The 25,474-nt window shown below is 39.8% G+C and overlaps 1 long non-coding RNA gene across 1 annotated transcript in view; it reads right to left on the bottom strand.

The window, feature by feature from the left end:
- The window catches only part of LOC124790107, a 54,971-nt gene that overhangs the window by 26,170 nt on the left and 3,327 nt on the right, over positions 1-25,474 (bottom strand). Inside the window, exon 2 of the long non-coding RNA XR_007016224.1 lies at positions 21,520-21,672. This is a non-coding gene — a long non-coding RNA (uncharacterized LOC124790107). The remainder of the gene's footprint in view (positions 1-21,519; positions 21,673-25,474) is intronic.

The raw sequence follows: 25,474 nt of genomic DNA, 5'->3' as shown, positions 1-25,474 counted from the left end.
TTTAACACAACTAAGACCCTAGCCTGAACTGCATGTTAGCCCTCTTTACCAACTCGTTACTACTGTAAGTAGGCTGTTTAGGTTTTTATATTGGTAACGCCACGTAGCGCTCTGTATGAAAATCACTGGCTGTACTGTGTGCAGTCTGTGGCTAGTTTGCATTGTTGTCTGCCATTGTAGTGTTGGGCAGCTGGATGTGAACAGCGCGTAGCGTTGCGCAGTTGGAGGTTAGCCGCCAGCAGTGGTGGATGTGGGGAGAGAGATGGCGGAGTTTTGAAATTTGTAATACTGGATGTCATGAACTGCTATATATATTATGACTATTAAGGTAAATACATCATTTGTTCTCTATCAAAATCTTTCATTTGCCTATCAGTAGTTAGTGCCTTCAGTAGTTAGAATCTTTTATTTAGCTGGCAGTAGTGGCGCTCGCTATATTGCAGTAGTTCGAATAACGAAGATTTTTGTGAGGTAAGTGATTTGTGAAAGGTATAGGTTAATGTTAGTCAGGGCCATTCTTTTGTAGGGATTATTGAAAGTCAGATTGCGTTGCGCTAAAAATATTGTGTGACAGTTTAAGGACAGTCATGTATAATTGTTCAAAAGGGGACGTTCCACTACTTATGGTTTTCCATCCTTTTTCCTTCTGACATCCATCGGTTTTGGCTTTCTATCTCTGCCTGTTACATTGATTGTTGTCTACCAACTCAGTGGGTATCCTCCATAATTATCCCTTCTGTGGTTCCAAATATATGTGTACATATCTATAACTGAATGGTATTCCTTTCAACTCTCTCTTCTTTTCCTTTGTGGTAACTCCATTTTCTTTCCCTCTTTCTTCTCTACCCTCTTCCGATTACCATACGATACATTCATGGATTCTACCATCGTTACTCATAATTCCATATTCCCTCTTCCACACATAAATTACTCCTCTTTTATGCCTTATTCCACTTTCTTTTCCTTCTTAAGTCCTCATACTTCCTTTTTCATCTCACTACTACATCTTTATTACGTAAAGTTGTCTCACTTCGCCAGAGCATACTTCTTTTCATCTTAAGACTGACTGTAATCTGCAATTTTTACCTTTATTATGCTTTAAGGTCTTTTATTAATAAGGTTCCTCATTTATTCTTTCGTAGCGAATTGCCATCTATTTCCGTTTCTTATTGATGTTTGCTTTCCTCTTTTTCTCACTTGACACTATATAGCCTTTATAGTCCGTCATATGTTTTTCTTTTCCACTAGCCCAGATATTGTTGAATTTATTCCTTTTAGCCCTCCATTACCTTCCTACTTTTATTCTCCGTTTTTAGTCCCAGTCTACTTTCTTTACAGTGATTTTTCTCCTCCTGGTTCCTCGTGTGTCTATTCTGGGAATAGGTTCTAAAGTAGAAAAAGATTTTAAATAGATTTACAGAATAGTTGTAGAAGAGACTTCGGAAAACGAAGTAGAAAAATAATTGCAATCAGTCTGGGAAGCTATGTCCGCCACACACATGTTCATTCGTGAACTCCTTGACTCTTCTTTTCTTATGCTTACTAAGAGATTCATCACCTGCCAATACTGCTGTCAACCTCTTATCGGGTGCTTCTTCCTCCTTTCCTCAATAATTTTTAATTTGGTACCTTTACACTCATGACAATATTCTTCACACCCCTTAACTCACCTCACTTTGCTGTAACCTTTGTTATAACTTATTACATCCTTCTTTTTCTAAAAGATCGTAATTTTACCTTCCTTATTTAATTCAGTCATAATGATTCGTGCTCCAGCTCCTTCCAATAGAACTTTGTTATATTATACTCTTACTACTTCTTTTCCGAGACCATCTATACTCTGACCCACCGTCTTCGTCAGATTCATCCCGTGAATCGATTTCATGTAACTCTTTTCCTTTATGGGAATCGCTGTCTACCTTATTTCTTTTTGCTCACTTTTCCTTGCTAATATCTTATAGTACGCATTCTTCCAATATTTCCTGTGGAACATTGTTTTCTGACGTAATAGCAGAATCAATATCTATTTTCTTTGTCTACTTTCAATTTAATTATTGATGAATCGACGCATTCATCAACCTCTAGCTCATTAGAATTGATTTTCTTTCCAAATATTGACTCTGGTTTGGAATAAAAACGGTTTCTCATTTCGCTTAGTATGGCGTCAGAGAATCTATTTCAGTATTCACGAATGGCATTTCCGATACCATTTCCGGTTTCAAAGATTCTGTGTCGTCTTCCAAAGGCTCCATGTTCGGCTTGAAATATTCGTCGCTTTGGTAGGCTTGATTTGTAGGTTGCTAGCATTCGTACCTTCTGCCAGTTCTTGTCCCTTACCACGTCTGCTTGTTTCATTTATTCTTGTTCCCATTGTACCTTCAGCATCTCATATACTGTCCTTCTCCCTTCAGGGATTTCACCACTTCCCTTTCCTATGGTAATGGCTGTCTTAGCTTTCTCTTCCTCATTGGGCATAGCCTACACTTTATACTTAAACTGGGTCATTCTCTGACGAATCGTTTGTTCTGTCTTCACTGGCCCAGACACTATTCTCTACACTATCTTTTTCCTCTTCTTCTGAGTCTGTTAACGTCTCCATGTTCCTATCCCATGTACGCCTCCATACTTCTCCCTTCTCTTCCACATGCTCCACTAATCCCTTCTCCAGGTCCAACAATTCCTGTTCCCCATTGTTCGTGCATTCATTATTCATATACAGATCATTCCTTTCCCACTGAACAGGCCCTCCAAACCACGCGCTCCTTCCACAAAATGCCATCACTCTTTTCTGATTTGCGAGTCACCTAAGTCTCTTCCATCCCCAGTGCTGCCAGGTCGTCCGTCCAGCACTGCCTCGGTCGGCCTATGGGGCGTCTGGTGTTTGGTTTCCCCCAAGCACCTTCTTCATCTGTCTTTATTATGGCATGTGGGCTACACGGCCCGCCCATTGGATTCTTTAGCTCTTTAACTTCTGTAGGGTTATTGATTGACGTACCAAGAGGTAGATTTCCTCATTCTTCCTCCTTCTCCCTTCTCCTTTATCTAAGATCAGTTCACATATCTCTCTCACTACTCTTCTTTCAAAAATTAATAGGTTTTATCTTTCTCACTTAGTCATAGTTCAGGTTTCTGAACTGTACGTGACTGCTGGGCATATCACTTTGTTATGTATTCTCATCTCAGTATTCGCTGATATTTATTTTGAGCTGAGTGTCTCCCTGAAGGAATACATGCATTTCATTCCTACAGCTATCCTTTCCCTGGTGTCAATTTCTATGCTGTTGTAGCTGGTAAACGCCGATCCCAAGTATTTGAAGTGGTGAATTCTCTTGGACTTCAAGCCACCTGTTTCGAGACACTCTTGCTCCTCGTCTACATCCTAATTGCAGGAACTCCGTTTTGTTTTGATTCACGTTTAGCCAAACCTTCCGTGCATACTTGTCCATTCTCTGGTACATTTCTTTCAACTCAAAGTCTAACTTACTTAGCAGTAATATATCATTTTCATACCCGACACAACTGAAATTACCATCCATCTGTAGTCCAGCCTACTCGTGCTACCTAAAAATAAGCTATCTAGTTACTAGACAGTCCTGTAAAAGTCGTCATTTGCAACGGCGTCCCTGGCTGTGCTCCATTTATTCCTGCTGCAAATCAGATTTGTTGTAATGCAACTCAAGACTAGCCGAGAGGTCTATACTCTTTCAAATTAGATCGAGTAATCCGCCAGAGACCGCCCCTTCTTTCGCACTCAGCGAGAGCTGCCGACCCGCCTAGTGCCCGCCTGACACCTGTGACCCCCCAGGTACCAGGTCGAAGGTACCCTGCTGGTTGTACAACCAGCCTGACTTTGGCTCACAGACCAGCTGACACCATCCAGGGCACTAGCAGCCATCCCCTTCCGAAGTGTTCTTCCTTTCGTTCGATACTTTCAACACTCAATTTGCCATCGTGGAAAATCCGTTCAAGCTCATGACTAGTGACAGAAATAACGTATGCAACCCTACGGAATGATGCTGCAGCCAAAGCTTTCCATCTACTTGCACTCATTTGAATGTAAGAGAATGGAAGAGAATTGCAACTCGGAGACTTACTGTTTCTGTTCTATAGCTCAGTACAAAGCGCCCCAGATTATCAAAGTAGCTGTATTAGTAGCAGATACCTTCTAGTATTAATACTGAAAAAAATATATTGAAATACAAGTCTGCTGAATTCTCTACAGTTATGAGAGTTACTTAACGTTTGATTTTCAGCCTTGAGAATGTGAAGCACTGTGTATGCAATCAGTCGGTACTGGGATGTCTTTTATGGTTCACTCACAGCTTGAAGATATAGTAACCTACGTCTTCTCGTTGCCAGCAGCCAGCATTAATTGGGATCCTTAGCATTCCCCTTGATCTGTGTTAAAGTTAGACGTTTTGAACTGTTGCAGGGCAGCGAAACATATGAATATTCTTGCACATTCCTGGATTACGTTTTGGTGTAAGCAAAGAGAAGTTTCAAAGTCTTGAACCAGTTATACTGCCATCAGGATTTCTCTTTTCTGCAGATTTATTTCTATATCGATGGAAATTCGTTTTACTCACCTAATTTAACCATCATTATCTTTCTTTTCCGTTTTGTTCTCCCAGCCTCCTATTACAATCCCTGTAATTTTTTTCTTTTAAAATATGAATTGCCATCCTCACCGTTGCCATCAATCAGTGGGCTTTCTCAAAACACTCTCCAACGTAGGGGCCTTACTGATGCTGCAACGAAGACTGGCCTCTGTTTCCTCACCTTGTTAAAATGTTGCCGTCGAAATAAATTTCGGAAACACTGTCATTACCACCAGAATGAAGCATGATTGTTACTTCCCATTATGCTCCTACTGCCGAAGTAAAGTTTCTGAATTTTCCGTGTCAATTTTATGCTATTTTGAACGAAGGAAGGAAGGAAGATTAGAATTTAATGTCTCATCAACTTCACAGTCATTAGGAATGGAGCAAAAGCTCGAATTAGGGTTGGATGGGAAAGAAATCGTCCTTGCTCTTTCAAGGAGACCATACCGGCAGTTGCATTAAGTTATTTAGGGTAGTCATGGAAAACCTTAGTGAACCATCATCCTTCTGAATGCAATCCAGGATGCACCTCTGCACCACTACGTTCTGTTGCTAATCTGTGGTAGTTGTAGAACTCTGTTTTTCTTAGGAAATCCTTTTTCATGTATATCAATCTGCTTCTCGCGTACTCCTGGCTTCATTCACGTGGTCTGATTTGCTTTCTGGTTATTATTAGCGCTTCACTTCTCCGTCTTTACCTTCTCCTGTTTTAATGCTTATGAGGTCTCCATTCTCCTTCTGCTTATCCATCATAATTGTATTCTTCCTCAATTTGAATCCTATACGAAGTAGCCTCTACAATCCAGTCAGTATTTTTGTTACTTTTTACCAGAAAGAAATTTGAGAATCTTATAATTTGTGTACGTTCTACTTTTATTTTAATTTTGTATCTCAATTTTTCTTTCATTGCTTTGTTTCTTTCACACGCAAGTAAAAATGTCAGAGGCGATTACCTTTTCCAAAAATATTACGTTTTCTAGATTTTTGCGCTTTTTTTCACAATAATAGATTGAAGACTATTGGTCTGACACTGTACATAATCCATGTTCTTCTTAGGATTTTGTACATCTTATTCTGCCTTACATTATTATAGGCTTCTTAAGACGTATAAATGTCACGATTTGTATTTTTTGTCACCTTTTTGTTTATGTTTACATTATCAAGTGTGAAGTCTAAATTGATTTTCAAGTACTTCTCCCTATCCTAAAACAGTCAGGATCTCAGTTCAATGCCTTTTCTACTTCTCTGTCCATTCTTATGTATATCGTTCAAATAACACATCACAGTTTCATATATTCAAGGTACTATGTAAATCTACTGTTACCTAAGTCTTTCATTAATTCTAATGTCTCTGAAGATATGCATCGATTTGATTCTTCTGATTTGTTGCAACTGATATCTTTCAGCAGAGTGTCAAATGTGGGTGTAATACTGGACGATTTATTACTTTCATTAAAATTGTCTTCTTATTTTCTATTTCTTTCTTTTTCACTGGTATACCACTCTTCCTCATTCGTACAGACATTTTATATTCAGCCGGCCGCGGTGGTCTAGCGGTTCTAGGCGCGCAGTCGGGAACCGCGCGACTGCTACGGTCGCAGGTTCGAATCCTGTCTCGGGCATGGATGTGTGTGATGTCCTTAGGTTAGTTTGGTTTAAGTAGTTCTAAGTTCTAGGGGACTGATGACCACAGAAGTTAAGTCCCATAGTGCTCAGAGCCATTTGAACCATTTTTTTTATATTCGAGCCACCTACATAATCTGATGACTGTACTTAATGAAGGCTTCTACGTGAATTTTGAAACCTTTTGCTGTGACAAAATGGCATTTAAGTTTCATAGACACAAGGCAAAACATTTTTAAATGTTTCAGTGGTTTTTTCTTTCTTTCTCAATGAATTGAAGGATTTCTCGAGCTATGCACGATTTTTCATCCTTCACTTTAGCATACATGAAATGATTTTGACTACTTTCATTATTGTTATTTAATTATCATTTCGTCTATTGCATTTTTCTTTGTACATCAATATTTCACCTTTTCCAGCTCCTCTCTTTTATTTTCCTCAGTGGAATTCACCCTCTTGATCAACTGTAGTGCACCATGATCTGCGTCTATATACGCTCGTGGTTGTGCTTTTCAGGGTAGTAGCCAGTCTGAAATCCTTACCACACTGTGACAGAAGACAGCTGACACCAGGCTGCCAACCGCATCAAATCGTATAAACGCGCGCAAGTTTGTGTTTTCAGCTCGCGCACAACTTGAATCCTGACATTTTATTATAAATTCGTGTTGCAGTGCGACTTTACATTCGCATTAGATATATGTAGCATTCTAGTCTGGTACAAGCACAAAATTTACATTTGCTTCAAAATATCAATTCCTGTTTCGTTGTATGTCGTCTCCAATTTATCATCATCGTCATCTTGTGATGAGCAAACCTCCTCCATCCAGTACGTGACTTAAATTTTTCTTAGATCTTCTCCTAGTAAGCTGAGTTTTGTTTCTGCACTCTGTTTCAGCTATGACACTTCCTCCCATCTCTAGGTGACTATTAATGATCAGCTTGGACAGTCGAGATGACTGGGTTTTTAATGACAGACCCAAAGGATTTCTTGTCATACTTTTTTTTTTTTTTTTTTTTTTTTTTTCTGTTCGGGGAATGGTATTCCCTTAGGCTCATACGACTGTAATTCAGTTACGTTATATGAAACTGATATGTTACTGTAGTCTCACCAGATATAAAAGTTGTTTTGTCTATCGCCTTGTTCAGCGTTGTTAATCAGGGCTTACAGCAAGCCTTTTGGTGTTTTTCACAAAGTAGTAATTCGTTTAATTATTTCCTCTGATGTCTGATATTGTATTTTTGCTCGTATGTCAGTGTTTGGAATACGTCCAGAATCGCTCTTAGTCTTGTCCTCGAGTATGTGTAGCTATTTGATGCTAAGTTCCGCTGAGACATTTTGGATTCACAACCGCAGAATGCGATCGATGATTGTCTGGCATAGCTATAGTTTTGCTTAGTTCGTCTACCCTCGTCGTCTGGGTAGGGGATGCATTTCGCCCATGATGGAGTACAGTTATTACATGCCTCTTGGTGAGTGAGTAAGAAAATACTCCGGTGGGGCATTCTCTCATACCCTTAACTTTGACCTGAACCCCGGGCGGACGCCTCCGTGGTGTAGGAAGGAGCCATGCATGGATGACTCAGTCAGTGCCACATCCTGCCGCGAAAATAGAAACGACACAGACTTTTGCACTAACCCCACCACATCGGTCCCATATCTAACCAAGCAATCAATGAAAAGTCAGAACCGGAAGGCCAATGGGAAAGCGCTATGTTTCATCCGTATCCATGCAAATTGAGTTAATTTTCCAAATTGGAAACATATGATTTTGTTGACAATCTAAAGTACTTAGCTTCTTTGTAAATTTGTCTATTATGCATGAAATATGTTTCCTCAGAAAATTACATTGAAGAGTCAAAGAAACTGGTATTACCTACCTACTATCGCAAGCGAGCAAGCAGAAGCAAGCAAGCAAGCAGAAGTGCAGCAACATGACGTGGCATAGACTTGACTAATGTCTGAAGTAGTGCTGGAGGGAACTGACCCATGAATCCTGCAGGGCTGTCCATAAATACGTAAGATTAAGAGGATGTGGAGATCTCTTCTGAACAGCACGTTGCAAGTCATCCCACATATGCTCAATAATGTTCATGTCTGCGGAGTTTGGTGGCCACAGGAAGTGTTTAAACTCAAAAGAGTGTTCCTGGTGCCACTCTCTAGCAATTCTGGACGTGAGGGGTGTCGTATTGTCCTGCTGGAATTGCCCAAGTCCGTCGTAATGCACAATGGACATGAATGGATGCAAGGATGCTTACGTACGTGTCACCTATCAGAACCGTATCTAGATATATCAGGGGTCCCATATCACTCCAACTGCTCCATTACAGAGCCTCTATCAGCTTGAACAGTACCCTGCCCACATGCAGGGTCCATGGATTATGAGGTTGTCTCCACACCCGTGCGCGTCCATCCGCTCGGTACAATTTGAAAAGAGGCTCGTCTACCAGGCAACATGTTTCCAGTCATCAACAGTCCAATGCCGGTGTTCACGGGACCAGACGAGACGTAAAGTTTTGTGTCGTGCAGTCATCAAAGGTAAACGAGTGGCCCTTCGGCTCCGAAAGCTCACATCGATGATGTCTCGTTGAATGGTTAGCACGCTGTCACTTTTTTGTGGCCCAGCATTGAAATCTGCAGCAATTTGCGGAAGGGTTGCACTTCTGTTACGTTGAACGATTCTCTTCAGTCGTCGTCGGTCCATTTCTTACAGGATCGTTTTCCAGGCGCAGCGATGTCGGAGATTTGTTGTTTTCCCGGATTCCTGATATTCACGGTACACTCGTGAAATGGTCATACGGGAAAACCCCCACTTCATCGCTACCTCGGAGATGGTATGTCCCATCGCTCGTGCGTCAACTATAACACCACGTTCAAATTCACTTAAATCTTGATCACCTGCCATTGTAGCAGCAGTAACCGATCTAAAAACTGCGCCAGACACTTGTTCTCTTATAAAGGCGTTGCCGACTGTAGTGCCGTATTCTGACTGTTTACATATCTCTGTATTTGAATACGCATGTCTTTGCCAGTTCCTTTGGTGCTTCAATGTAGTATCTGCATGGAAGTAGGAAAGTACCTGTGTGATAATGACCTTTCGAAGATTCTCCTCGAAGTACGCCATAAATACATTCTCTAGAACAAGCGATAGAAAAAAAACTTGCAGTTGCGCCAGCATCTGTAGCTACAATCGAACAGAATGTAAAGTGAGTTGTTTTCCAATAGCTAACAAGTCTCCAGACGTAGGATGCGTTGTACTATTGTATTACTGGCTCCTTAGATCTTCTGCGCAACAGACTTAATGGATCACTATTTAGAACCTCGTACTTGCCAACCAATGCTACAGATAAGTGTGAAATTTTGTTCAAAGGTGAATACAACTTTTATCTATAATGGTGCAAAAATATGTCACCTTGCCACGTCACCATCGGGCTCTATGGCGCTTCAAACAGCAAGGTGGCGACACATGTGAGAAAAAGGTGACAGTTCAGAAGTTCATATTAGTATAACGTTGATTAATGATGTCACAGTGCCACCAAACTTCACCAAAATTCTACCCAGCACCAACGTGGACTTGTCACACGAAAGGAAGGTCGTCACAGCCCCTCCTACACACATTCAACCCCTTCTTTTGACGCCTCTGCGATGGAAATTAGAACCGCGACGGATAGCGTTGAAATCACGCACTTTTGGTGCGAGTTCGTATGAGTGTCTGCGAAAAACATTCTGGACACACCGCTGCTTAGAATCGGAACGGAACGGCGTAAGGGAATGGCATAAAGGACGTCAATGAAATCATCCGCTTTCCTAGAGCGTTGATTTCCACACATTTTGCAGTCGAAAAGACTGCCCGCAGTGCGATGAGCAGCAGGGAGATGTACTTGACAATTTTTAATACTGCTGACACCCTTGGACGTTGCAGCCCTTCTCTAATAAGAACACTGTGGGAATGCATCCCCCTTAAATGTGATCTGACCCCTTTGGAGTGCACCGTGACAACAATTTTTGTTCTTGGATACGGGCTGGAAACGCTAGGGACTGTTCAAAACCATTCAACGAAATCTGAACGTGATCCGTGGCAGAAAAGGCTACGAATACACTCTAATACCTCATTTTTCGCGTACCAAAAAGAGGGGGGGGGGGGGGGGATATAACATTACGGTGCACAAAACGGCAAAGGGTCCGCGTAAAACCCTCCTCCCAGTTTTGTCAAGACCATGGTTGCACCCAAGCACCTTAGTTGAGCACGTTACAAGTGAACCTGTTGAAACTTCGACACAAATGAGGACTCTTAGCTACTCTAGCGCCTGAGGGTTAGGCTACCCCTTCGAGACCCCTCAGGCGCTGTTTGCCTGCTTTCAGGCGCTAGAGTAGCCACAAGGCAGAATATCGTAGAGGCGTCAGAAAAATGGGTGAAGTGTGGGTAAGAAGGGGTATGACAACCTTTCTATCTTGTGACACGTCCACAGTGATGCTAAACAGAATTGCGGTGAAGCTTAGTGCGAATGTGATATCATTAATCCACCTTATACGTCACATGAACTTTTGAGCTGTGGCCTTTTTTCGCACGTCTAATCGCCTTGCTGTTTGCAACTTCGTCGAGCCCGAGGGAGACGCCGTAGGGCACGACGCTTTTGAACCTCTAGAGAGGAAAGTTCTACACACCTTTCAGCCACGTTTCAAACTTATGCGTCGCAATGGAAAAGAATTTCGGGCTTTCGAAAAGTGATCCACCAATGCTGTTGCGCAGTATATTTATTGACTTCAGTTGATCCAGTTTTGTTGACATTACGTAGATTGGGAACGAACGTCTTGTATGTAGCTTCACTCATATTGTGGCTGAAGTCCTTCACTTAATGATGATTAGTAATAACTGTAATTCTGAAAACTGTTTGATTATATCGTTGCTCATTGCAACTTTATCTGCTACTCACTTGCCGACTCATATGTGTTTACTGACGTTGTTCTTATCCGGTAAACCGATTAGATATTGTGTTCCCTTCATATTTTACTCCATCAACTCTACTAAGTACGACTTCTTCCTATTCATTACTCTCTCCAAATGTATCAGTTTTGCCCAGAACGTTTAAACTCTAAGCATCCTGCACTCTGACCAGAAAAAGTTTGAATTTCTGTTCCACCATCATTTTATGTATCCCCCTGCATGCTGATCATGAAGGGTGTACTCGTGGAGTCCATTGTTTCTCGTTTTGTTTCATGGCTTTCTTCAACTGGGAGTAAGATCGAACAGCTCTACAGGCAGGGACGAAGGTAACGGTCACGAAGTCATTAGAGACGGAACACAATCTGCGTTTGGTTAACAAAGGGGAATAATACTGGGCGTGGTCTTTTGAAGGAAACGTCCTGGAATTTGCCTAAAGCAATTTAAGGAAACCAGAGAAAAAACTAAATCTGGACGACTGGGCGGTGATGAGAAACGCCGTTCCCACAAATGAGAGGCCAGTCTCTTAATCTCCATATCTCCTCGCTCGGTACTTTTACGGGTATCATGTGGGTGGGGGTGGCGGGTGGGGGCCATTCAAATTGCATGATCTGCTTACACAAGGCATTTGGTTTTCATCAAGAGATGAGTGCTCAAAATTTAGATGATTATAAAGGCCTTTTTTTAGCTGTTTCACGTCTCAAATTCATAAAATATCAGTGGTATGGTCATTGGCACACACATCTTGAGTTTCACCGTTTACAAGAGACATTGTGAATTAAGTACCGAGACTGTCCTGGCTTGGATAATCGTTGTGATCTCTTCCAGACAAGATACATTCTCCGTGGATGTTATTCCCTGGTACTCTCACCCTTGTGTAGCAGCGTCTTCTCACTATCAGCGGCAAGACCCCTAACTGTGAGATATTCTGTTCTCGGTTCGCTTATATCGAGGCCAAGCCTGCTAGCTGTTTGTTCCAGTTCGTCTCTGGATCTGTACAACGTTGCTACATCAGTAAAATGGGTAACGTCAGTAATGATCATATCTCCGACATGTCAAATTTGTTGATGAATGTTCCCTTCGGTATCTTTTCTAGCGCAAGGTTGATCTTTGTAGTTCTGTTCCTGAATTTTACTTTATCCCTTGCGTTACTCAGACTCACTCTATGTTAACGAGTTTCTTAGGTATTCTGAACTTCATAAAGCAATTGATTAGACTCTCTCGTTGAATACAGCCATACACCTTCCAATTATGCGACAAGGAGCAAGTACCTGCGGAATTTTGCCATGTTCACACGCCATCTCAGTAAGATGTCGGAGCACATAGATATAATCCATTGTGGATCAGCTCTTCCAGCAGCTATTTCTTCCGCTAAAGGTTTAATTCGACTTAGTGTACATTTGAACAGTATCTGATAGGGAACTATAACTGTCATTGGAGTAGTTAATTTTATAGCACTTCTTGTAAATTTGGCAAACGATTGCTGTCTCCCAGTCTCCATGAACTTTCTGCCTTACCAGGTTTTTTTTTTTTTTTGTTTTTTTAATCAACCGGTGAAGTCTTTCTGGAAGTTTCCGTCTTCGCTGTTGAAGAACTTTGGCCTGAATTCCTTCCTCATCAGGGTTTCTGTTTTCTTCTCTTTCTTCATTCCTACCTTTACTGGATGTAGAATAGTTTGGATTTACAGTGAGTGACTGTTGGAACAGATTGTTTGGTTGTTCGAAGACGGGATGATTCATCATCATCATCAGTTATCTGCTATATTAGCAGGTCCTTTGCCTCTCCATTTTCTGCGATCCATTGCTTCCTTCTTACGGCTGCTGTATGTTGTACCGTCCATCATGTCATCCAGTATCTGGAATCTCTTCCTTCCTCGCTTCCTTTTCCCTTCTACATAACTTTCTAAAACTGTTTTTATCGGTCCGTCATCCTTTCTTAATATATGCCCAATCCAATTTCTTTTTCTTCTCTTTATTATATCTAGTAACTGTCTTTTCTCTCCCACTCTTCTCAGTACCTCTTCATTTTTTACTCTGTCCATCCAACTTATTCTTTCCATCTTCCGTCATGTCCAGATCTCAAAAGCCTCCAGCCTTTCTCTGTCTTTTTTCCTCATCGTCCATGTTCCAGCGCCATATAGAAGAACACTCCATACAAGACATTTTATGAGTCTCTTTCTGAGTTCTCTGTCCAGACCGCTGCAGAAGAGTCTCCTTTTCTTATAAAACGCCTCTTTTGCCATTGCTATCCTTGTTTTAATTTCTGTGGTGCACTTCCAGTCGGTGTCTATCCTGCTTCCAAGACACTTAAAATTTTGCACCTGTTCTAGTATTTCTCCATTTAGCACAATTTTTATTTCCTTATTTCCTCCTAGTGCCAATACTTTTGTTTTATCTGTGTTGATTTTCATTCCATATTTTTTTTCCGTTAGTTGCAATGGTGTCCACCAAATCCTGTAATTCTTTTTCCGCTGTGGCTAGAAGGACCATGTCATCAGCAAATCTCAAACACCCTACTCTTCTTCCTCCAATTTCTACTCCTTTGTCATCTAATGAGCATTGGTCAATCATATTTTCCAAGTAGAGGTTGAAAAGAGTAGGTGATAAACAGCATCCTTGTCTTACTCCAGGCCGTGCGGTTCTAGGCGCTACAGTCTGGAACCGAGCGACCGCTACGGTCGCAGGTTCGAATCCTGCCTCGGGCATGGATGTGTGTGATCTTCTTAGGTTATTTAGGTTTAATTAGTTCTAAGTTCTAGGCGACTGATGACCTCAGAAGTTAAGTCGCATAGTGCTCAGAGCCATTTGTCTTACTCCTTTTCCTAGTCTGATCCAGTTTCTACTTTCTCCTCTCACTTTAACTGAAACTTTTTGATTAAGATATAATGAGTTTATAAGTCTTCTGGTTTTCCAGTCCACTCTCTTTTCCCTCATTATAGTCGCCAGCTTGTCCCAAACCACGTTTCAAATGCCTTTTCTAGATCGATGAAGCACATATATAGGTCTCTTCCTTTTTCAATAAACCTTTCTCCCGGGGTGATTACCTGAACATTATTTCCATCTCGCAGTGACATTAAGTTCAGGAATCTCCCAGTATTATTCTAGACAAGCTTTTTAAGATTCGGTACAATTTCTCGAAGAACCTAACGTGTTGTGCACTTCATTAATCCTTTCCCATATGGAGGCCTCTGCATTTTCTCCAGTCATAATTTTTAGATATTACTCTTCTGTGCACTACTTCAGACTGTCGTTTACTCTCTGTAAAATACGATCCGAACAATTAATTTACCTCCAGTTCTGTCCTTTCCACATTGTCTTACTCAGACCATACCGCCTCGCCAGTACTCCGTTTCTTGATCATTGTACTCGTATTTGCTGTCTGATTTACAGTCTTGTCTTTCCCTTCAGTTCTGTTCTGAGTTTTCTTCAGTTTCATACTAATGTAGTATTGAAAGGCGACTGCTGAACAGCTTTTTTATTAGTATAACTATGTAGTTTGAAAACATACTGCACTAACTTCTTGATGTTGTCACTAATCTGATTTTTAGCTGTATTTACAGGCAGCTTTGTAACTAGAAAGAACTCACGCCCACATGCTGTCTTAACATCTTCCACCAAATTCTTCGGTGTTACTTCGTTCGTAGCACGATTTCTTGGGCCAGCTATCTTCTCAGCTAGTGACACCTACTTCCATTACGACACTGTTACTTTTGGAATTAGTGTACAACAGGCGGCGTGATATGACTCATGTGCCACCGTAATAACCATGTCAACCTTAGGTCATCAGAAGGAAAATTTCGGCTGCAGTGAATGTTTCTGGTAAGCAATGCTCTTAAGAACTGAGTTAAATTGTGCTGTGACTGTGCAGTCACATCACGTATTAACAGATTTTTTTGTGCCGATCTTTTTTCAGTATCTCATTCTCACATCACTATCTCTGTGGAAATGCAAGACATGTTTATATCTGATAGAAGTCGAGACATTATTTAGAAAAACATGCAGGATTTCTCATTGCATGGCTCATTCATTTTCCATTTCAAGGACGACAATGTATTGTTCTTTTTACTTATACAGTGTATTATCAGTTTCATGCAGTTACTTTAGTCAGATCATGTGTGTTTTTTGAGTCCTTGCTTTCCTGTTATCAATTCGCTCTTACTGAAACAGTCTAGTGCTTCTAAGGATATTTCTATCCCTGGGATTAATGAAACTTCGCTACTTCTGGGATCTTTCTTTACTTCTGCAAATGATCTACATCAAGTTCTTTCTTTCGTGGGAGTAGCAATAAAGTGAGGTTGTCTTGGAGATTACTTCCTTTTCTCCTATTATTCAAAATTACTTTGGCTCTCAACTGATAAACAAGTACATGTGTCGATAGCTATTTTTCTCCAGTCTTCGACTGAGTACCAAATTAAAACCCGCTTGGGTATTACAAACAGTTTCAGTTCTAGTATTACAATTGAGTACGACTGTTTTCAACATAGTCACCATGGCGTCCCTCGCCCACTAGCAAATCTGTCTGCCGCCTGCTTGTCGAGCAGTGCCTTCACGGTGCCCTAGAAATCTTTATTTACGTAAATTTCCAGACTTTATGTCACAAAAGACAGCACTCATTGCAGTCCCTTACTGAGAGACCTTCAAACGACTACGCAGAGCCCTGCAAAACAAGAGAAGAGATATACTTTCCTCAGATGTCGTTTTGCTGTACAACCTTTTGACTGCATGCTACTGCACCAGCTCATCAATTTCCTCACCGAAGTAAATGATAGCCGGTGGATCACTAACCCTACATATTTGCCACCTTTTTAAGGCAGTATAATTAGTATCTGGGTGGAGGGCATTTCACCTCAAGAGATAGAAATCCAAACCACCATGTCCACATAACGGCAGACGCTTTTGTTGAGGTTAAAGGAAAGCTGTTCGACCATTACGACAAATGAATCAGTCAACATAGTAATTATATTGATGATTACGGGTATCCATGCATGAAACACTTAGGAACTCGAATGTATTTTAATTTTCAGCGCCATATGAGGTCGAAGAAAGAAGAAGACATTCCGAGCGTTCCCACTCAGAACCATATTTTCTTTGGCCAGATTTACAGCCTCTTCTTTCCTATATTTTCATATGAACTTGATTTTTGTGAAATACTGCTTCAGTACAATTAGAATCTCTTTCCTGGAAACATTTAACTTTTTGTCTGTAACTCTTCAATGTGACAGCTATTTTCCAGAGACAATATTATACTTCTTATGTCGACAAGTCTCGTTTCTTTTTTCGTTTGTTTCCTCAATAACAAAGAACTGTATGGTTAATTACTTTTCCTTCAGCTTTGTGTTAACGGCGCATGCGAGTTCTCGTAGCAATCTTTTCATTCTGAAAATAATTTCTATGTTGTCTCTCTCTGAAATGTTCTTCTGCTGAATGGTGTTCAATCTCTCCACTAATTATTGCCACTACTAAGAAAATAAGCTCATTCTACACATGTACCTAGCTTACTAAGTTTTTGTTTACTCCCCAGTCCAACGTTACTGTTACAGATATGCATTTTAACTTTTTCTTATTTATATGACAAGTGTAGCAATTTTGCTTATACTCTGTTAAAATTTTTAGACGACTTGCAGCATCTTTATTTTCTTCTGACCTTTGTGATTAATTTCTCCAAATATTTTTGTATTTTTAACTTGTTTTCTTTTGTACTCTCGTTTTGAGTGCAATAAGTGAAATCTTTTACTTTCTTCAATTGTAAACATATTGCTCTCATTCTCTCTTCTATGAGTATTTTCGATTCCATCAGCCAACATATTTATGATCTTGGTCTTTTCTGACAGTTATTGTACCTGATATACAGATTTAAGAACACGCATAATGAATCATGGAGTTACAGGATGCTACCTGGGTCATTGAAGATGGGTATACATCAACATATGGCATTGTCTAGTACATTACTGGCGTTGTTTCACATTTGTGTTCCTTCAGTATAATTTTCAAATCAGTTTCTTTCGTCTGCTCTGTTGAATGATTCAGTGGGCTGATTATCCACCTATTCATTTAATGGAATGGTTTCACTGTGGTTGTTGATTTCCCTTCACATCACTAACCTGTTACTGTTAATCTCTTACTCATCTTCCACTCACGCCTTTTCCATCTCAACATAGATTCATGTAGACTCTATTTTGTGTGAAGTCTCCTCTGCTTTGAATTTTATTCCACTCTCTTTCCACCAGATGCTACAATATGTAATTTAAACCACATTATCTGTAACAATGCTTACATTTTCTGTGGATGTCAGATGAAGAAGTAAACTTCATTTGCATAGAGAATTTTGTCCTTTCCATTAGCACAGGAGTATAAATTACGAGCCTCCTCATAATCTTCTTCAAATTACCATCTTACAAGCTGTAGCATGTTCATATCTTGTGTTCTTAGTAAAACAAAGCTAAAATGTATATTTCTGTAAAGCGAAGCATGCTTTGTAGAAGGTTTTTATCGTGAGCTACGTTAATACTTTGTCATGTGATACAGCCCAGTTCATTACTTGCACATACTCTTTTCTAGTAATGCCTATGGACTTTACTCCTTTCACTGCTCACATTTAATCCGTAGAGTATTTAAGATTTAGCTTATTTTTATACTGTATCATTTCCACAATATTCTTGGTTTCATGTGTTCACTTCTGGCGTGGCAACTGTTCAATCCACTGACTGTCTTCTTTTTCTTATCTTTACAATCTATTTGTTCTGCAAACGATGGTGAAGACCAGTTTTTCTTGATGATTCATTTCTTGTGTCTCTCACTGTAGAATGTCACTATACAATGCCCATCGGATACATCTCACCCTTCCTCTTTCTTTCTGCATGTCAGTGTATTTAAATAATGACAGACACCTCCTTCATCTCAGTGAACCATCGTTGTATCAACATCTAGGTCCACTTCAGATTATGAACGGAATTAAAACTATTAGAAATGATTCACTCACTAACATGACATTTTCTTCTTGGGAATACTGTCAGCTGAAAATCTAGGCATCTGTTTTATGATCATTTGAAACTAGATTTGTTTAAAAAGTTAGAGAGGTACCTTTCTCTTGGTTAACAATTAAGCTTAAATATTGTTATTCCCAATGTGGTTCTTTATCCAATATATTTATGTTAACTTTCATTTCAAGTTTTATCTCAGTTTTCTTTTCTTTGTGGAATTTGATTCAGTGAATCTGGTCCTCACTTGAAGGAAGTTTTTGATTATTTCCTTTGTGATATCATTTTACAGACATATTCAGAATCTATACTAATGATTTTTGAGTCTCTCTGTGCTTTTTGTATTTAGAACTAAAGCTTGATTTGCTTTATAAATTGCTGATGATGTTGTACTTCCCATTTATATGTGCATTTTGCTTCTCTGTGAAGTATAAACACTGTTTTACTAGAGTGTCTATGTTTCTGTGATGTCAAGTCTGTGGGTTCTAGTTGCTTACAAAGGCTTTGCATACAATGGTCTGTTTTAATGAGAAGAAAGGTGTATCTCACGAAACAAAAAGCAGCTTTGGAAGCGTTTTGTTCACCGCTTTATTAAGAATAAACGGAAGTGTTAGGTAATGAAAGGCTGTGTTGCCTATACATACGAGTTAGCAGCCTTACTAAAGTATCGTCTGGGGTTTGTGCTTTATTTGAAACTCATTCATTCATTTCAAGTTCGCTGTCTCTTGCACATTTATCGTAAAATACTTAATCTTAAAGACGTATTTTGCGTATTAACTGGCGAATATACTCAGGTTTATGAAGAATACTCCAGGTGAGCTTAGCGCCACACCTCAAAGCTACAAATAAAGCCAGAGAAGTAATCTCTAGTTTGCGGTATTCGATAGTAAGAAGAATTTTTAATCGGAGAGCTTGGCTGGGCGCATGAAGGCCGCCTTGTCTGGCGGCGAGCGCTTCTATGCGTCCTTAGTGCTACACTGCGAGGTGGGGAGAACACGAATCGTTCGTTTTTCTACCGCTAGATGCCGCGCCGACTGTGATGGCGACAGACTAGTTGTGAGAGAGTACGGCTGTCGTGAAAGGGAAACACATCTGGCGCGCTTGTGGAGCGCTATTTTCTCGAAAGATGCGGTGCGTGTGTTCAGTGTTCGTCTGTGGTAACTGTGTTCCACGAAAAGGATGGCTGTTTCCTGCAAAGTTTCGCAGAAGTAAGTAAAAAATCTGTACTTCATTGTGGCTAGTTGCGCCTCTCACAAGACGATAGTCGTTCAAGGACTCTTTTGTGCGCAGTATCTTGCGCTGTTTGAGTGAATTTTGTGTGTGTGTCCATCGTGAAGGATGAGTGACAATGCAGGTATATTTCTCTAATCAGTGTTGGTGTACAAAAGATTGGAAAACAAACGTATTAAGAGTGATTTTGTGGATGAGAGAAAGCAGATTGATGCAGTTTATTTCTTTCCGCAACTGAGCAGGGAATTATGTACGAGACACAGTGTCTTTTAGCTCCAGTACATACTTAACCATTTCTTCACGGCTATGCAGAATGATTTCGAGATTAGTCTGTCATGTAATAACTAGTGTTCAGAACACTGTCTATAATTTCTTGTTTAATTACTTTTTCAAAGTTCTTCAACACTTTTTTATTGCCTTGATTTCTACTGATATCACCAGTGAAGCAACATTAGCAACCTCAAATCATTTGTTGTAGACAGAAAACGCCTTCTGGTCTTCTTTCAGTAGAGATATTCATCGTTAAAATAAGTTTCGATGCTGAACTGAAGCTCCTTGTGCCAACCATCTGGTGTAAGTGTTCTTTGCGTGTGAGTAGTGGCGATACCCCTCGTGTGCTTCTAACCAGCAGATAATTTGCTTCGCGATGGTTGGCAGCGCCTGAGGCGAGCCTGACACTCGTATGAATGGCAACAGTGGCTGGGTGTGCGAACAGGCAAGCCCGCAGTGCTGCGAGGCTACGGCGTCATAGCTGTTGCGCTGTTGGCCGCTTTCGCTCGTCACTCGCTCTCCTTGACCTGGTCGGTAGACACGACCTGCCGCAACAATGCCTTCCTTGCGGTCTTCTCCGCTGTGTGGAGGTGTGTTCCAGTGCTGCCAAGTCACTCGGCTGTTGCTGGCTGCCTGCTGCACAGTGCACAGCCAGCTTGCAGGCGCTCTGAGACTGTGAGCTCAGGGTGGCTGCCCTGTTTGTCTGCCTCAAGGGTTTCAACAATTTACTGGGCAATTTCATTTCTTTAGCACTTTTAACCAGCAGTGATTTACTTTTGATCATTGTCAGAACATGTGACAAGTTGTTCATTGCCTCTTCCTCTCTTTGCTTCTCCTTGTATCTACTTACAAATATCCTTTTGCACTATAGTGGTGACTGCAGTATATTTCAGCCCTTTTTGTGTCATTTAACAACCTCATAATTGTTGCAATATGAAATGGTATCTATAACTGCTGTTCACTCCGATGCACTCAGCATGTGTTTTCAATCTTCCCAAAAATATTCCGCCACCTGTTTCATGTTCACTTGATCACTCAATTAAGACAATCTCCATAATTAATAGCATTCTGTGTCTTTTCATCACAATATCTGGACGATCAATTAGTCGCAGTTCAGTCGCATTTACTTCACCATGGTATAAATTATCTCTGTATTTCTGGGTGTTCTCTCGATAAATCTCTCTTCAGATATAACAGAAACGTTATACAGTTTGCTCATCTTCACCATAAAAGAGCAGTTTGTTTATGGAACTTTTCCTCCAAGCTGGGGTGTCTCAATTGGTGTTCCTTCATTAGCGGATTCACAAATATACAAAGACGGGATGTAACCTGAAAATAAAAAAAAAATAGCACTATGTTAGTACATTTATTGTTATTGTAGTGAAAAACAATACAGTAACACAAAAAGGCATAAAAATATTACTGGAAATGATATTTTATCTTACCTGGAAATTTCTTTTCCTATGTCTTACATTTCGAAAAATACGTCAGATAAACAGCTATATATATCTCTGGTGTGATGCTGATAACACTATCACATTTTCTGCGTTCTTGTTGTGCAGTGTTAATCATTATAACCATAAAGAAGATATCGAACTGTGGATGTCGAGACCTAGAAATGTTATCTCACTAATGTTTGTTTACAATCAAGTAATCCGAGTGATTTCTCGCGTGGCTAACTGTATTATTAAAATAAGAGACTCAGCTGCAGCGGCAGTTGCCCGAACGCGAATGCAGGCGGCAGCGTCCAAATGCTTGTGTGGCCCGTCTAGACAGGGCTAACCAAGGCCAGAAACAAGTTTGGGAGGAGAGGGCGCGCCAACGCTCGGTTCGGGGCCGGCGCAGTCGCAGCCACGTCCTTGTAGCGCTGGTTACTGACCTGCGCAATGTGCCCATGGTTGAGCCCCGCCGCGTTGCCAAGCGACCACTGTGCGGCGCTGCCGGCTCTGTGGCCGTGCATTGAGTTCTGATGACGTGACGCTGCCTCTAACCCAGGGTGTCACGTTAGCTGACCTGAATCAGCTTGGAAGCACTGTTCAAGATAAAATTATCACGAATTTTGTGAATTAAGATTTCATTCCACACTAATACTAATCTGATAGGTATTTTTGTTTGAAAACCAAGAAAAACAGAATTTCTGGGATATTAGGAAGCAGACTGCCACTGCTTTTACTGTTGTGTTTCAGACAAAAGCATGAAGCTTTTTGCAGTTTGAGTCATATTATAAAATCACCATTGATGGGCTAAAAATTTACGTTTTATGCAATTTTGCACTTCTTGGCCAAATGTTACTACAATTTATTTATCCTAACTGAGACCAATAACCTTATGAAAACTACATATTATTAAAATTTATATTAAACAAAATATGGCTACACAGATAATTTATTATCAGATGTGTATCGCACTTTTAAAATACATATTTGCTGAAAATATCATTTTATTAAGAGTATAGAGCTTATATTCAAACACCCATTGTATTTTTACGATACATGGCAATGGAAGAAGATGAAATATCATTTATATCACTCTAGGACGTCAAACCACAGAGGGTACTACCGTGTAGAGAGAAGAAATTTGATAATGTCATTTACTGTACACTTTGTAATTAAAAAGGATGTGTATCTTTTTCTTATGATGTCACAGACGTCTAATAATATGCAAATTATGGCAATATTTTAATTTGATAAGAACATTTTGTACAGAATTACAACATCTAGAGACGATACTTGTTTCAAAACAAAGTTTTGTTTCGAAAGATAAAGTAATTAAATCACCAAAAGTCTGTGAAAGATGTTTGTTAAGGAATATAAATTAATGCACTGGAACTTCACTAATAATAAACTACAGATTTGACCATATTTCATCAATAAGCAGCAGATTAAAACAATGTTGTCAGTCTTGTGACACTTTACGAGCGATTTATGTTGTGCTATCTCTAGTTTTACGGCTGGAGGCTGAAAAACAATGTAATCTCTTCTTGCTTAACTGCTTCATTCGATTTATCTGTATTATCTAAGGAATTTGTTTTCACTGAAACAAAACTCCTCTAAGTTTTATAAGGTGGAATATTGTGTTGTACAATAACTCTGTGATTAGTGTATCAGTATTCTAAACAGTAACCATCTGCAGAAGTAAGACACGACTGCACTTCAGGCTAAGTAAATTTTTTCATCTTAGTGCAGGATCTGACACTTCCCAGACCTCAGTAATACATGTGGAAAGCGTATATTACTCTTACAGATGGTCGTTCTCTGACTAATCCTTGTCACCGAAATTTTAGAAGCATTGAATGATTCCAACTATTAAAACTGATAACTGAAGGGAAGAAAGAAAAAGCACAGCTTTTCTTTACTTCCAACACTTGTGCATTAAAACAATGAAAAGTGTGCTACAAAATGTATGTTTCAGTGGTAGTGAAGATTCAGAGATTCACCTGAATATCAAATTGAGTATCTTAGCTTAAATGCAAAAATAATAAATGACTTTTGTATTAAGCCAAAATTATTTATAATTCGCCATACCTATGACACCAATGTTTATTACCAAAATCAATTTTAAATGTCACAAATAATACATGAGTTACTTGTAAATGGTATCTCACAAGCATATTGGGGACCTGGTCAATTAAAATAGACACTGGCGTTGTTAATGTTATATAGTCAATGAGGTAAATCACAATTCAATGTAGATGCAGCAAGTCTTTGACTGTTCAACTATTCTGCCACAGCTGGTTTTCTGGCAGTGAATGTCTAGATACTTCTAAATAAATATGATGAAAGCGTTATATGTGAATGTTGAGAAGCTTCAGTCTCCTTATTAACTGAAATGATGGTACCAATTGTATTGTGGTGTTATTTCTAGGTTGCAATGAATATAATGGAAGTCATTGGATTGCTTGTGTATGCTGGCAAATTACCATCACAGTTGTGATGCAGTACAGAAAAATGCATTAAGAAGTCACCTATTACTGCGGTAGCAGTAAGTGATTCTTTTGTCACGAGACATACTGTACAGAAAAGTGAAGTAAAATTGCAAATATTATTCACTTTAGAGGTGTAAACGTTTCCAGGTAGAGCACAAATTTGTCAGGTTCACACGGCATAAAAGCAATATTTCATCTAAGGCGGCTGGTTGGATAGCAGAAATATTCCGTCATGATGATTTTAGATATGTCTTCAAGCTGTCACAAGCAGAGGATAGATGTTTCAGGAAATTCATCTCAAAAGGCTGCATTAGTACAATTTATTTACCACCTGTTTCGGTCAAAGACCACTGTTTGGTACGAAAAATTGGGCAGTGAGTGACATATAATTTGCCTTGGCCAATTTTTGGTACCAGATGATGGTCTTAGGCTGAAACCGCTAGTGAATAAAATGTTGTAATGTAGCCTTTTGTCATTAGTTTCCTGGAACATCAAAAGGAGTATAGTAGCAAATGCATTAAAAAGGCTCCTGTCATTATCCTGTTTCTCTGTTTGGGAGAATTAAAATCTACAATTTTAATGGTGAGAATGTGATGTAGTATCCACTGTCTTTGGACCTTTTTAATGCCATGCAACTAAATTGGTACCAACAATCCTATTCTAATGGAATAGTTTTAGCCCAGGTAGATGTCTGATTCTGTCATCCATTGTATAGCATGTAGTATACTGACAGAGATAACCACTGAATGCAGGGAAGGAAGAGAAAACTAATATTGCGTGCACTGATGTACAAAAGCTTTCTAATTGGAAAGGATTCTCAAGCTGGGTATTGAAAGTAAACAGTCCAATACCAGCTAGGCTGTGGACAGTTGTTGATCCACGAGGAAGATTTAGAATAAATAGTGTGGCAATGTGGTGTTCTGTTCTGATATTAAGAGACTTCTGCCAAACAGAAGCAGGTTACACTTTCACGTTCTACCAGTCGAGAAGTTAGAGGACACTCAAGAAAACAACTACATAGCTAGTAATTCCAAATAATTTGATATTAGACCAGTTAAAAAGTAGTAACATAATCTACAATCAATTTCATCAGTGAGTGGCCATAATAATGAAATTTGGGAAGTACATCCAGACTGTGAGGCAGGTTTGCTAACTTGTGTCATGCAGGAAATGCTAATAGAAACTGAATTCATCTACAGGTCGCTTCATGCTAAATCAGGACTAAAGAAGGTGGAAGTGGTTCACTGCCCTGTTGAGAGAGACAGTGCAGTCACACTGATGGACAAGAATCAGAAAGGGAGCAGACCATGGTCTTGCTGGAGGAACCATCATGGTATTCTTCTCAATCTGCATAGGGAAACAAAGGGAAATTACGATGACAGGCGTTGCCTTAACTAGATCAACGTTATGAAGTATTCATGCTGCTTGTGGACTCTAGAGACGGTAACTGAGAATAGAACACTGGCAGATGAGACAAAGTTGTCTTAAAAATGTTGCAGACGAAATTAGAAAAGGGATTACCAAACAAAACAATAAAATTTGTGTTCTACTTGCGTTATGGACAGAGGAAAATTGTAGTCGAGGTCAGCCTAGTAAAATAACATGATAATTCAGAACCAAGCTCATTAAAAATGTGAAAGAGTTGGGATAAAGGAAACAGATCAATAAGTTACTGGACGGAACGACTGAAGGATCCACTTATATTCGGCAGCATGGTACAGCCCATAACTGCGCCAGATTTTATTATGTAACCTTGTCCTCATCATTAAATAGCAAATAATGGAGCTATTTAACAGTCACAGATGGAGGTGTGTTATTCACATTCCAAAACGATTTGGTACAGAGTTTTAGTGAAATGAGGTACGTTCTGCTTAGCCACTGCTGAAGCATATCTCCGAACATTGCCGAT

The sequence above is a fragment of the Schistocerca piceifrons genome, chromosome 3 (genome assembly GCF_021461385.2).
Source record: "Schistocerca piceifrons isolate TAMUIC-IGC-003096 chromosome 3, iqSchPice1.1, whole genome shotgun sequence".
Classification (NCBI taxonomy): Eukaryota; Metazoa; Arthropoda; class Insecta; order Orthoptera; family Acrididae; genus Schistocerca; species Schistocerca piceifrons.
The sequence above is the reverse complement of the archived record's forward strand: the minus strand, read 5'-3'. Positions and strand labels throughout refer to the sequence as shown.